This window comes from Fukomys damarensis, unplaced genomic scaffold (assembly GCF_012274545.1).
Source record: "Fukomys damarensis isolate Sample0158 unplaced genomic scaffold, DMR_v1.0_HiC HiC_scaffold_35, whole genome shotgun sequence".
NCBI classification, from domain to species: domain Eukaryota; kingdom Metazoa; phylum Chordata; class Mammalia; order Rodentia; family Bathyergidae; genus Fukomys; species Fukomys damarensis.
In genome coordinates, this window is record NW_022900947.1 from 43276912 (window position 1) to 43287371 (window position 10460).

Below are 10460 nucleotides of genomic sequence, written 5' to 3' on the forward strand. Positions count from 1 at the left end.
GACACCCTGATCAAGGCACAGGAAGTAACAAAACTGATCAGTCAGGCTCTAGAGAAATATAAAACAGAAATAATTTCCAGATAATCATAGAAATGACAAGCAAAATGAAAATTATAATTGGTGACTCTAGAACAGAAACTGAGAGGAAAATAGATGAGCTCAGGACCATGATAGAAGCCATGAATGCCCAGCATAAGAAAGAATTGGAAAGAATAAATGCCCAATACAAGAAAGAAATGGAATCCAAAGGACAGATTCAAACAGATATCCAGGAGATTAATAACTCCATTGAGATTGTTCACAAAAGAATAAAAGAGTCCGAAGATAGAATCTCAGATATAGAAGATAAAATTGCAGTCAGTGACCATGAAAAGAGAGGCCTCTTAAAAACAGTAGGGGATCATGAGAAATTGATACAACAACTCTTAGACGATACTAAGAAGAATAATATAAGATTGATAGGAATTCAAGAAGTAGTGAGAGAAAATGTAAAATACTTAAAAAAGCTGTTCACAGAATTAATTATAGAAAACTTCCCAGAGGGGAAGAATTTCACATACAGATAAATGAGGCATATAGGACTCCAACTAGCTGTGATCAAAAAAAATCTATACCTAGACATATAATAATCAAGCTCCCAGAAACCTAACAGAAGAACAAAATACTACAAGCAGTAAGAGACAAGAAACAAATTTCATGCAAAGGAAAGCCTATCAGAATTACAGTAGACTTTTCAATACAAACCCTTAGGTTAAGGAGAGTCTGGAATGAGATATTTCAAGTACTAAAAGAAAACAACCTCTAACCTAGACTGATGCATCCTGCAAAACTTTCTTTTAAAATGGATGGGGAAATAAGATATTTCCAGGATAAAGAACACCTGAGAAACTTTATGAATACCAAACCAGCACTACAACGAATTCTAAATAATATCCTAGAAAAAGACAATGAAGGTAACAACACAACGAGGCCCAACAGAGCAAATCAAATAGGCAAGCCAAGAAACTAAAAGAAGGCGAAAAAACACCATGATAATAAGGTAGTACATTATCAGTTATAACCATCAATATTAACGGCCTCAATTCACCAGTCAAGAGAAAGAGACCAGCAGAATGGATTAAGAAGCAAGATCCAATATATGTTGTATACAAGGCATGTCTAGTGTAAAAAGAAGCCCATAGACTGAAAGTGAAAGGACAGAAAACTTCTTCATGTAACAGGAGCCCCCCCACCAGAAAAGCAGGGGTAGCAATCTTATTCACAGACAAAGTAAGTTTCAAACTTAAACTGATTGAAAGAGACAAAGAAGTTCACTACATCCTTGTGAAGGGAACAATTCAAGAGGAAGAGATAACAAATAATTTATTTTTAATTTACTGAGTATGTCAGAAAATATATATGCTTTTTTCCCCCTCTTTTCTTCTTTTTTTCCTTTTTCTTTTTCTTCCTCTGATGCTGGGGATTAAACTTGGCACATTGTTCAGGCTAGGCAGGTGCAGCACTATTGAGCTAAATCTCAGGCTTTACATTTCATATTTTAAAAATTTATCAATACATTAATCCTTGTCCCTATATGTTGGTCTACCAAATTGATGAGTTATTTTGGTTCTCATTTTCTTTGCTTTTTTATTTGAGAATTTATGAAATCTGTATATATGAATAGTATGAAAAGTATTAAGGTCCATCTGTCATTTTCCTCTTTCATCTCTGCTTTCCACAAACTTCCTTTTCTGTCACTACAGCTTGTTTGGTTGGAAATTTGTTAAGACAAATGTTGTTATGTTATCAATATATCTTTGTACCTATTTTCTACTGATGACAAATATTAATTTTTAAGTAAATTTTATTATAACTATACTTAATCATTAATATCATTTAGTATCTGGTACATATTACAAATTCTCCAACTCCTTCAAAGATATTTGCTTTTTCTCAAATTATACAAATTACCAACATTCCGCACATGACTGCATTATTTTATTATACCTAAGTATATATTGTATTATAGAAAATATGCATTGTGTATATGTGTGGGGGGTATGTTTTTCCACATATGTGTGCACTATTAAATGAGGAACATGGGCATGAATGTGGTAGGATTGTGCATATTTGGCATATTGATAGTTTCTCTGGCAACCTTATGATTTCTTTAAATTACATGCTTGACTTAATTCATAGTCATTCATTTGGGAAGAATATTACATATCTATTGGTGTTAAATTCTATCATGCTTATAAAAATATAATAAAAATAAGTATGGGATATAATAAAAGAGAAACAGAAAAATCTGATCTTAAAAACGTGAATTTTTTGTAGTTGCTTTTGGATTTTAAATATAAGTATATTTTTTTCTGTGGGAAGTTTTGTTAGAAAATGTAAGTGGTACAATCAACAAGTATATGATATTTATCAATTAATAAAACCAAGGAGTTTATAAATCATAAAATTTTGAGGACAGTTTCTCAACTATAATATGTAACTTTGTTTTATTTATAATTACACTATATCAAAAATATTATAAGAAAATGAGGAAGAACATGTTTGAAGATCATATCAAACTAATGTATTTCGATTAGTCTGTGTTACATAAATTCTTGTTTATTTCATATCCTTTTTTTGCTGTCATATATATGTATATTTGAAATTTTTATTTAGTATCTTCATTTCTTGTTATCATGTATGTTTGCAATCTTTAATTAAAAAAATAAAAAATAAAAAAGGGCTGGAGATGTAGCTCAGTAGGTTAAATCCCTAATAATGAAAAAAAAAAAAATTGAGAGGAAAGAGTTTGGAGGATTTGTTCCCAGAGGCCAATGCTTGCTAACATGAAGGGTACATTAGAAAATTTCAGAGGGGTTTGACTGTCCTGAAACATGGGATGAGCTGTTTCTGTTGGTAGAACTTGGAGGGAGCAAAATAGATACATACGGTATAGGTGATACTATTGTTTTTAACCTATAAAATTATACAAAACAAGCCAGCAAAGAAAGTTAGTGAATACAGGCGGTCTCAACAATGACAGGATCTGTTTGGAAAGACTCTGTAAGCAGAGACTTTCCTGCCAAGGGATAAGAGTCTGTATGGGGAAATTGGCTGTTCTAACTTGGGGGACAAAGAAAAGTGATTCAAGTCTGAGGGAGAAAGATGATTAGATCATCAGTTAGACAAAGCAAGAGCCCACAACAGTGATAAAGCATTGGGACATTCAAGGGGATTTAAAAAAAATGCTGCTCTGGTGACAATATTTTAACTTTTAAAAAAGGTGACATCAACTGATTTGTCTCACCAACTATAGAGAGCATTACAAATCTTTTTAATGAGCCTCGATTATGTTGAATGGGAATGTCTCTTCTCCTGCTCTCTGTGTCCCTGTTCCTGCTGTGTCTCTCTCCAGCTTCATGTTATCTTTTGTTTTTATTTTTATTTTTATTTTTTATTTTATTTTACTTTTGGTTTTTGAGACAGGGTCTCACTATGTAGTTGAGACTGAACTGGAACTCACTATGTAGCCCAGGCTGGTCTCGAACTCACAGTGATCCTCCTCCCTCAGCCTCCCAAGTGCTGGGATTACAGGCATGCACCACCATGCCTGGCTCTCTTTTGTTTTTAAAATTTTTTAAAAAATTAATTTCGGCTCCAAGTTATCTTGAAGATTTGTGCTATATTCTTGGCTGCTCAGAAGGCATCTCTGCAAATGTAGAGAAAATACCTAGCATTCTCAGGGGTTCTATATAATTTTTATATAGATTTTTCCGTATTGAGTTTTATAAGAGCCATTTAGAGATTTCAATTTGGTTGAACTCTAATAAAACACATCTTTAACCATAAAACTTTAGGTATAATAGTAGGCTGCTAGGGATGTATTTTGGACTAAGTGCAACTTCTGGAAGCCCCTTGAATTCTACCTAGTGAGGAGCTTCATACCTGGGATTTCTGAGCTCACCAGACTCTCATGTCCTAATTGCTGGAGGTTTAGGGAAGCACCAGGTTGGTGCTCGGATTGTCTTCCTCTGTTAATCAACAGTGATCAACCAGCTATCTCTGGCAGGGTTTAAAAATATTCTGGTAGCCAGAGTAACTAGTAATTCTTCATGTTTTTAAGCATCAGAAAGCCGAAAAAAAAAAAACCCAACCCCCAAACCCACCTAGACTCTTGCTGCATTTGAGGGTCTAGAAGGAGTCTGGCCTGCTCAGGGAGGTGACGACATGTGGAGAAGGTTCTGGTTTCCATTTAATGCCACTGACAGCCAGGGGAAAGTGTGCAAGGCCTTGGGTAGGTCAGGCTGTGAGAGATTTAAGTTGTTCAGTGGTGGCCGGGCCCAGGAATATGGGGTGATTTTTGAAGAATTCAGCTCTACAAAAGATTAGAGAATATGGAGGTGCCTTCATCTCAGTCAAATGCAGGCCATCAATCTGTCCTTCTTGTGCCATAAACTGGCATCTTAGACACGAAGATCAAATAACCCAGGATGGAAAATTGGCTAGAGAACATCCCGCCTGACCTAGATGTAGACATTTCTCCTGACTTGTCTGTCTCTTGCTACAAATCATCCTGCGAGGATTAGGCAACAGCAACTTCAATTCACACACATTTGAAAGATGGTGACTTCAGCATTATCCATGGTGAAATTCACAGCCAACAATCAATATGTATTTTCAGGCAAAGAACCATTATTCATTTCTGTTATCGGACAATCTCGGGCAGAAATCATACCTTTTGTGACTTGAATGCACAGCACATCCAGCTGCTTTATGACTGGCTGAGAACAGCACTTTGCTCTGGCAGGCATTCAGCTGCTGCAGTTTTCTGAACTGCTGTTTGCATTGGGGCACTCCGGATAAGTGTCAGTTTTGAGGGGAATGGAAAGGGAGGAAGAGAAAGGAAAAACTCTCAGCACAAACTGGCTGTATTTGTTAGCTTGATGCAGATTAATTTGTTATCTCTGACATCAAGTGCAGGGTTAATTTAACTTTTGCACTGGGGGTATTGACTTTGCAATGAAAAGCCAGACACCAGCCCTTGTCTAACAATGACCAGTACAATCCAAACTTCAGAGCCAACATGATGGAGAGAAAGAAAGTCTGCCAGAAGACAAAGGGTTTTCTCCTGGCTTTTTGAAGAATTAGTTGTTTTAGTCAGCCACTTCTTTGAGCTTTGGATTTTGCATCTGTAAGGGAATAGATGTAGAATATTGACTGCAGTTTCCTTTCAGGGCTAAGGTCTTTGTCTGATTGGGATGTGTTTTACTCTTGATGAGCATTATAAATTCATGAAACGAGGCAAATGGTCTCTGGGGTACGACTTGGTGATCACAGGCCAATCTTCAGAGTGCTTGTCACTGAGCATCGCAGATCCCACTGATTTGTGAGATGCTCTTCCAATCCAAAGCTCATTTGCCTGTTTCCCAGAGTGAACACAAGTATCATTTACTCTGCTGTTGGGTTCAAGTCGATGCCAACAATTGGCTTTGCCAGCAGTCTCTCATGGAGTTCTGGGTTTTTCAGGGGCTCACGTCAGACAAGCTGAATTTCCTGACACTGAATGATACCTTGGTGGAAATAACTTTATGACACATTGTGCTAAAATCGATGGCTTCACTTTTAAGAAATGGATTTATGCTGTGATTCATTATAGCCAGGTCTTTACAATAAAAGCTTGGGGTACAGCTCCCTCAAGGCACAGGTAGACTTTCTAGCACTCTTGCTGCCTTTGGTTCCCTTGGTGTCTCCATGCTTCCTCACACCCAGGAGGCACTAATTAAGTATTTGCTGTTGCAAGTATGACTCAAGTGCTCCTAATTTCAGGGTCTCTTCTCTTCCTCCCCTCTTCATTCTCCTTTCCTCCCTTCTCTTCTTCCTCTCTCTCTGCTCCTCCTCTTTCTCCTCCTCCTCCTCCTCCTCTTCCACTATGTTATTTCTCCTCCTCCTCCTCCTCCTCCTCCTCCTCCTTTCTTCTGTTCTCTCCCCCTCCTTCGGCTTCTTCTTTGCTAATTACCAAACTGATTTGTTTGAGGTAAAACTTTAACAGTATAAAAATCATTTAAAAGTTAACATCCCCTCATCTCGTCCCATAGATATGATTACTTCTAAGCATTTGATCCTTGTAAGACTTTTCAATGTGCACTCTCATACCGTCTACATCCAACATAGTGTTTTTCTCTATCAATAGAGATCTGACTTTCCTCATGTTAGTATAGGCATACCTCATTCATTTCACACAATGCTTTAATGAACTTCTTGACTGTTCATAGATGCATTTGCATATTTGGGGGAGCATTTCTGATGAATATAGTTCTGGAATTAAAAGTCCCTGGGCAAGAGTTATGCACAAGTTTATAGACATTGAGCAGTTACTTCCCAAAAGCTGTATCAGTTTGTACTCCATACTCATTAGAATGTTTTAGGTGGCAGCGATGGGAAGCTCAGCCCAAAGTGGAGAAAGGAAAGTGATGGACTGGATGCTGAATAGTCAGGGGTAACCTGGATTCAGGTGTGGTTGTGAGGGGGAATAGGAAAATTAGGTAGAAAGGAAACAAGAAAGATTGTAATTTAAACATTGTACTTTTAATGGAAACTGCAGTTTCAAGACACAAACCCAGTGAAAAAACCCTCAGGTCCTTAAGCCACAATGAACTTGGGCCATTCCTGTTTACCTGTAAAGGGTCTTTTTTCACCTCTGAGTAGATCCCCTCTTTTCACCTGAAAAAGGAGCCTTTCCGGTGGATGACTACGGCTCGATTACCTGTGCTGCCATCAAATGGGCCTTCCCCTTTCATCTGTCAATCTGTGACTCCTTCCGGAGAGTCACAAGGTTTCTCTGGGTGTGTACTTTTAAAATTCTGTCTGACAAACTTCTTTATGCCTCTTCCTGTGTCCTGAAAATTCTTTTTCTGTGCTGGAAGTCAGCGAACACGTACCTGTCCCATGGGTGGGGTGAGTCATCCTCCTCCCTCCCCCAGCCTTGGAAACCTCCGAAGACCCTGCCTGAGATCTAGACACAGGTCACCTAGTCCCAGTTTCTCTCTCCTGGCCTTTTAGCTTTGCTTCTTCTTTGGTGGGCAAGTTTTCCTGGTATTAAAACAGCCCTGGAACTCTAGGCTTTGGCATTTTGGGTTTTGGCCCAGTGAGAACTATTCATTACATGCCCTAAAACAGAGATGGTGAACCTTTTAGAGCTTTCAGTGATACACACAGCCTGCTGCGGCGCTTGTCCCATAGGCTTGCCACCACTGCTCTGGAAGCTTCACTTAATGTCTCCTTGGTGTGGATGGGTCATGCACACAACTCTGCAGCGGGGTCTCCAAGGATCGCATTGGCCACACTGGGCTGGCTGTGTATGGAGCTGGCCCCCCAGAACTCCAGGGCCGAGGGGCGGGATGGCTCCTGGGTGTTTGCTAACATCTTTCTGGTGGTAGACTTAGTGGGTAGTACGCAGCCAGAGAAGGTGGCTGGTGCTGTGGGGACAGATGTTTCCTCATGGCCCACAGAGCTTGTTTAGCTTCGCCTGAGAGCTGGTCTGCAGGGGAGGTGACAAGGTCAGCTGGGCGCCAGGACTCTGCTGGTCCCCACTACAACCAGGCAATGCTGAAGAGTTTTTAAGGGTTATCCTTAGGTAGGGTTAGATTTGTAGCTGAACAAAGAGGAACATATGTATTAAAGAACAAAGATACCTTAATGGCTTTGTTAAAGCCATTGTTAAGTTGCTATGGGAGTTACTGAATGCAAATTTTAGGGCCCTTAAAGTTAGCAATCTGCAGAGATGAGGGTGGAAGTTTGAGAAAGTTTTTGGCTTTGATTTTACTTTATTTTTTAAAGAGAGGCAAGAAAGAGAGGGAGAAGCAACAGGAAAGGAGGAGAGAGAGGTACTATAAGGCTGAACGAAAACTGGGACAAGGAGACTTAGGCTTTTTAATCTGGAAGAAAACACATTTAGACCAGTGGTTCTCAAGTGAGTGAGAATTGCCAGGAAGTTTGCCGAAACACTTCTGGGCCATAACTTCGAGACTCTGATTTAGTATTTCTGAGCAAAGTCCCCATGCTTGCATCTCTAAAAAAAAAAAACCCGTTGCACCCTGAGAAGCACTGACATGCCCTGACTTCCTCCCCTCAGCTTGTGGGCAGAGAAGTTGGGCTGCGGAGAGGCAGGGACTGGCGCAAGGTGACTCAGAGTGGGCTGGAGCTGACCCTGATCAGCCTACACACCCACTTGCTTTCCTGCCCTGGGCTCCCCTCCCTGCCCCTCCTCTTCCCTCTCCTCTCTGTCCCCTGCCTCCTGTGTGAGGAAACTGGAGCCCCAGGTTTCTTATTGCCAAGGCCACAGACCAGGCTCAGGAAAGACCCCAACCCTCTCGACTTCTAGGCTGGCACTTTCTCCATGTCACAACATTTCTACTCTTAGAGAAGCAAATCTCTGGCTGAACCTTGAGGTGCAGCGAGTGCGGACAGCTGCGTGGTTGGGTGCAGCGAGTATGGAGCCCAGGAGGGAAGCTGTTAACAGTAATCAAAAAGCTCTCGAGCTGGAAGAAAAAGATGCTGGTAATTGGTGAAGAGGAACCCTTTTAGGGCTTCAAATGAAACTAGAAGCAGGAAGAAAAAGTGCACAGTTTTATTAATATTTTTCCCTGCAGCACTGAGCTCAAAGCCAAAGGCCTCACAGCTCCTGGAGGGAGCGCGTGGCAGCAGCCAGGCAGGCCTACCCGGGCTGGGGCTCTGCCTCCCCCTTTCTCCTGGAGCCTCTGTCCTGGAATCCCTCAGAGGGCCTCTGCTTACTCTGTGGCCTTCAGGCTAAGCTGCCTTTCTAGCTTTTCCAAAGAAGATCCTGGCTTATTTCATTTTAAGTGCTAAAGATAAACATAGGAAGTAGTGACTAGAAGTAGTTTGGGGCTAAAACAGGCTGTCATCTCATTCTGTGTTTGCTCAGATCTGTTGCAGAAAGCATCCTTCAGGGGCTTGGACTTCCTGGAGATGTCTCAGGCTTTGGGCATCTGATTTCTAACACCTAGGTACAGTGACTTGGAGATGCCTGGGGCTGACCATAGACTGGTGGTTCTTGGCATGGTGCTGACTGGACAAACGTCAATGTATTTTTTTCAGCTGGAGTGGAACCCATTTCTAGACTGGATTTATAGGCTGCGAGTCCTACCTTAGTTATCCTGCTTCCCTTGGTGGGTCCCAAGTACTGTTTTTTTTTTTCCTTTTCCTTTTTAAAGTCAGTTCCTTCTGGTGGCCAATGCCACCATGCCATTATTGAGGTTTGGGAAGGGGGAAAATCTGTCCTAAAAGTCACAGCACAGTCTCCTTGGTGTGTACCTGGTGGAGAACCCTACTTGTTGGACCTTTGTGTTATTCACATTCCGTGTTACAGAATATCTTAGCCACAAGATGGGTCTGGTGGAGGTGGATTTACCTCTTGTTTTACAAAGGACCATGTGAAGTCATTGAAGTTGTGAAAGTCTATTTTTTTCCTTGTAAATCTATTTTTCACAGAATATAAGAAACTCAATAACCTGACCTGTCCTTCCTCACTTCACCCAAGATCCTCATTCCAGTTTGTACTGTCTTTGTGTCCAAAGTAAACTAGGTGACTTATTTGTAGACAGTAACAAAAGAAAGATTTTTCAAAAAAAAAAAAAGAAAAAAGCCAAAGGCCTCACATGTACCAGGTAAGCACCACCACTGAGCTCCACTCCAACTCTCATTTTGTCGCTATTTTCTTTGCATAGGGATTCAAAAGCAGTGAGACTCAAGGAAGCGGTTAGACTACAGGGCTTATAGTTAAGTTTAACCGCTTAACAGTTGTGAGAAACTGCTATCCTGTCTTTTCTATCAAAAGATTTTTTAAAATTGAATTTATTGGTACATTCTAGGTATACAGTACAGTTCCATTCATTACTGGGATCTTGTACCTTTACATGACAGGTCTTGGTTCTCATTTTTTCCCCTTGTCCTATCAAAGGATTTAAACAGGAGTGCGATCCAACCTAGGCATCCCCTCCCGAACACACTGAAATTACGGGAACTGCCTGCTCCATTCAAATACTGGAAACGTAGCTACAGACCAATATAGCTTATCAATAGCCAGGGAACTTCCATTCCTCACACTCTCTCCCCTCCTCTCCTCTCGAGCTCTGCCCCTCCCTTTAACAACTCTGCCTAGCAACTCCTCAGGCTCACCCTCCCGCTGCCGCTTAAACTAGCCAATCAGGACAGACTGTGAGCATTCAACTCAGCCAATGGAGAAAACGGTTAGCTGCTTCCGGTGAATTAAGGCTGAAAACCCGGCTTCCCCACCGCTGGTGCCTTTTGGTGCACCTGCTACCTCATGCTTGTGCCCTTCTGCAGAAGTAAAAGGCCTCGTGGAGAATTCTTGATGTCTGAACACTTTATTACCTGTATTGACAAATTGAGTCTGGGGACGTATTTCCAACACAGTTGCCCCCAGGGACATTGGGGCAGCAGTT

The 10460-nt window shown here is 40.9% G+C and overlaps 1 pseudogene; it reads left to right on the top strand.

Annotated features, from left to right (window-relative positions):
* The window catches only part of LOC117284203, a 17821-nt pseudogene extending 8389 nt beyond the window's left edge, over positions 1–9432 (top strand).
* The last annotated feature ends 1028 nt before the right edge of the window (positions 9433–10460 follow it).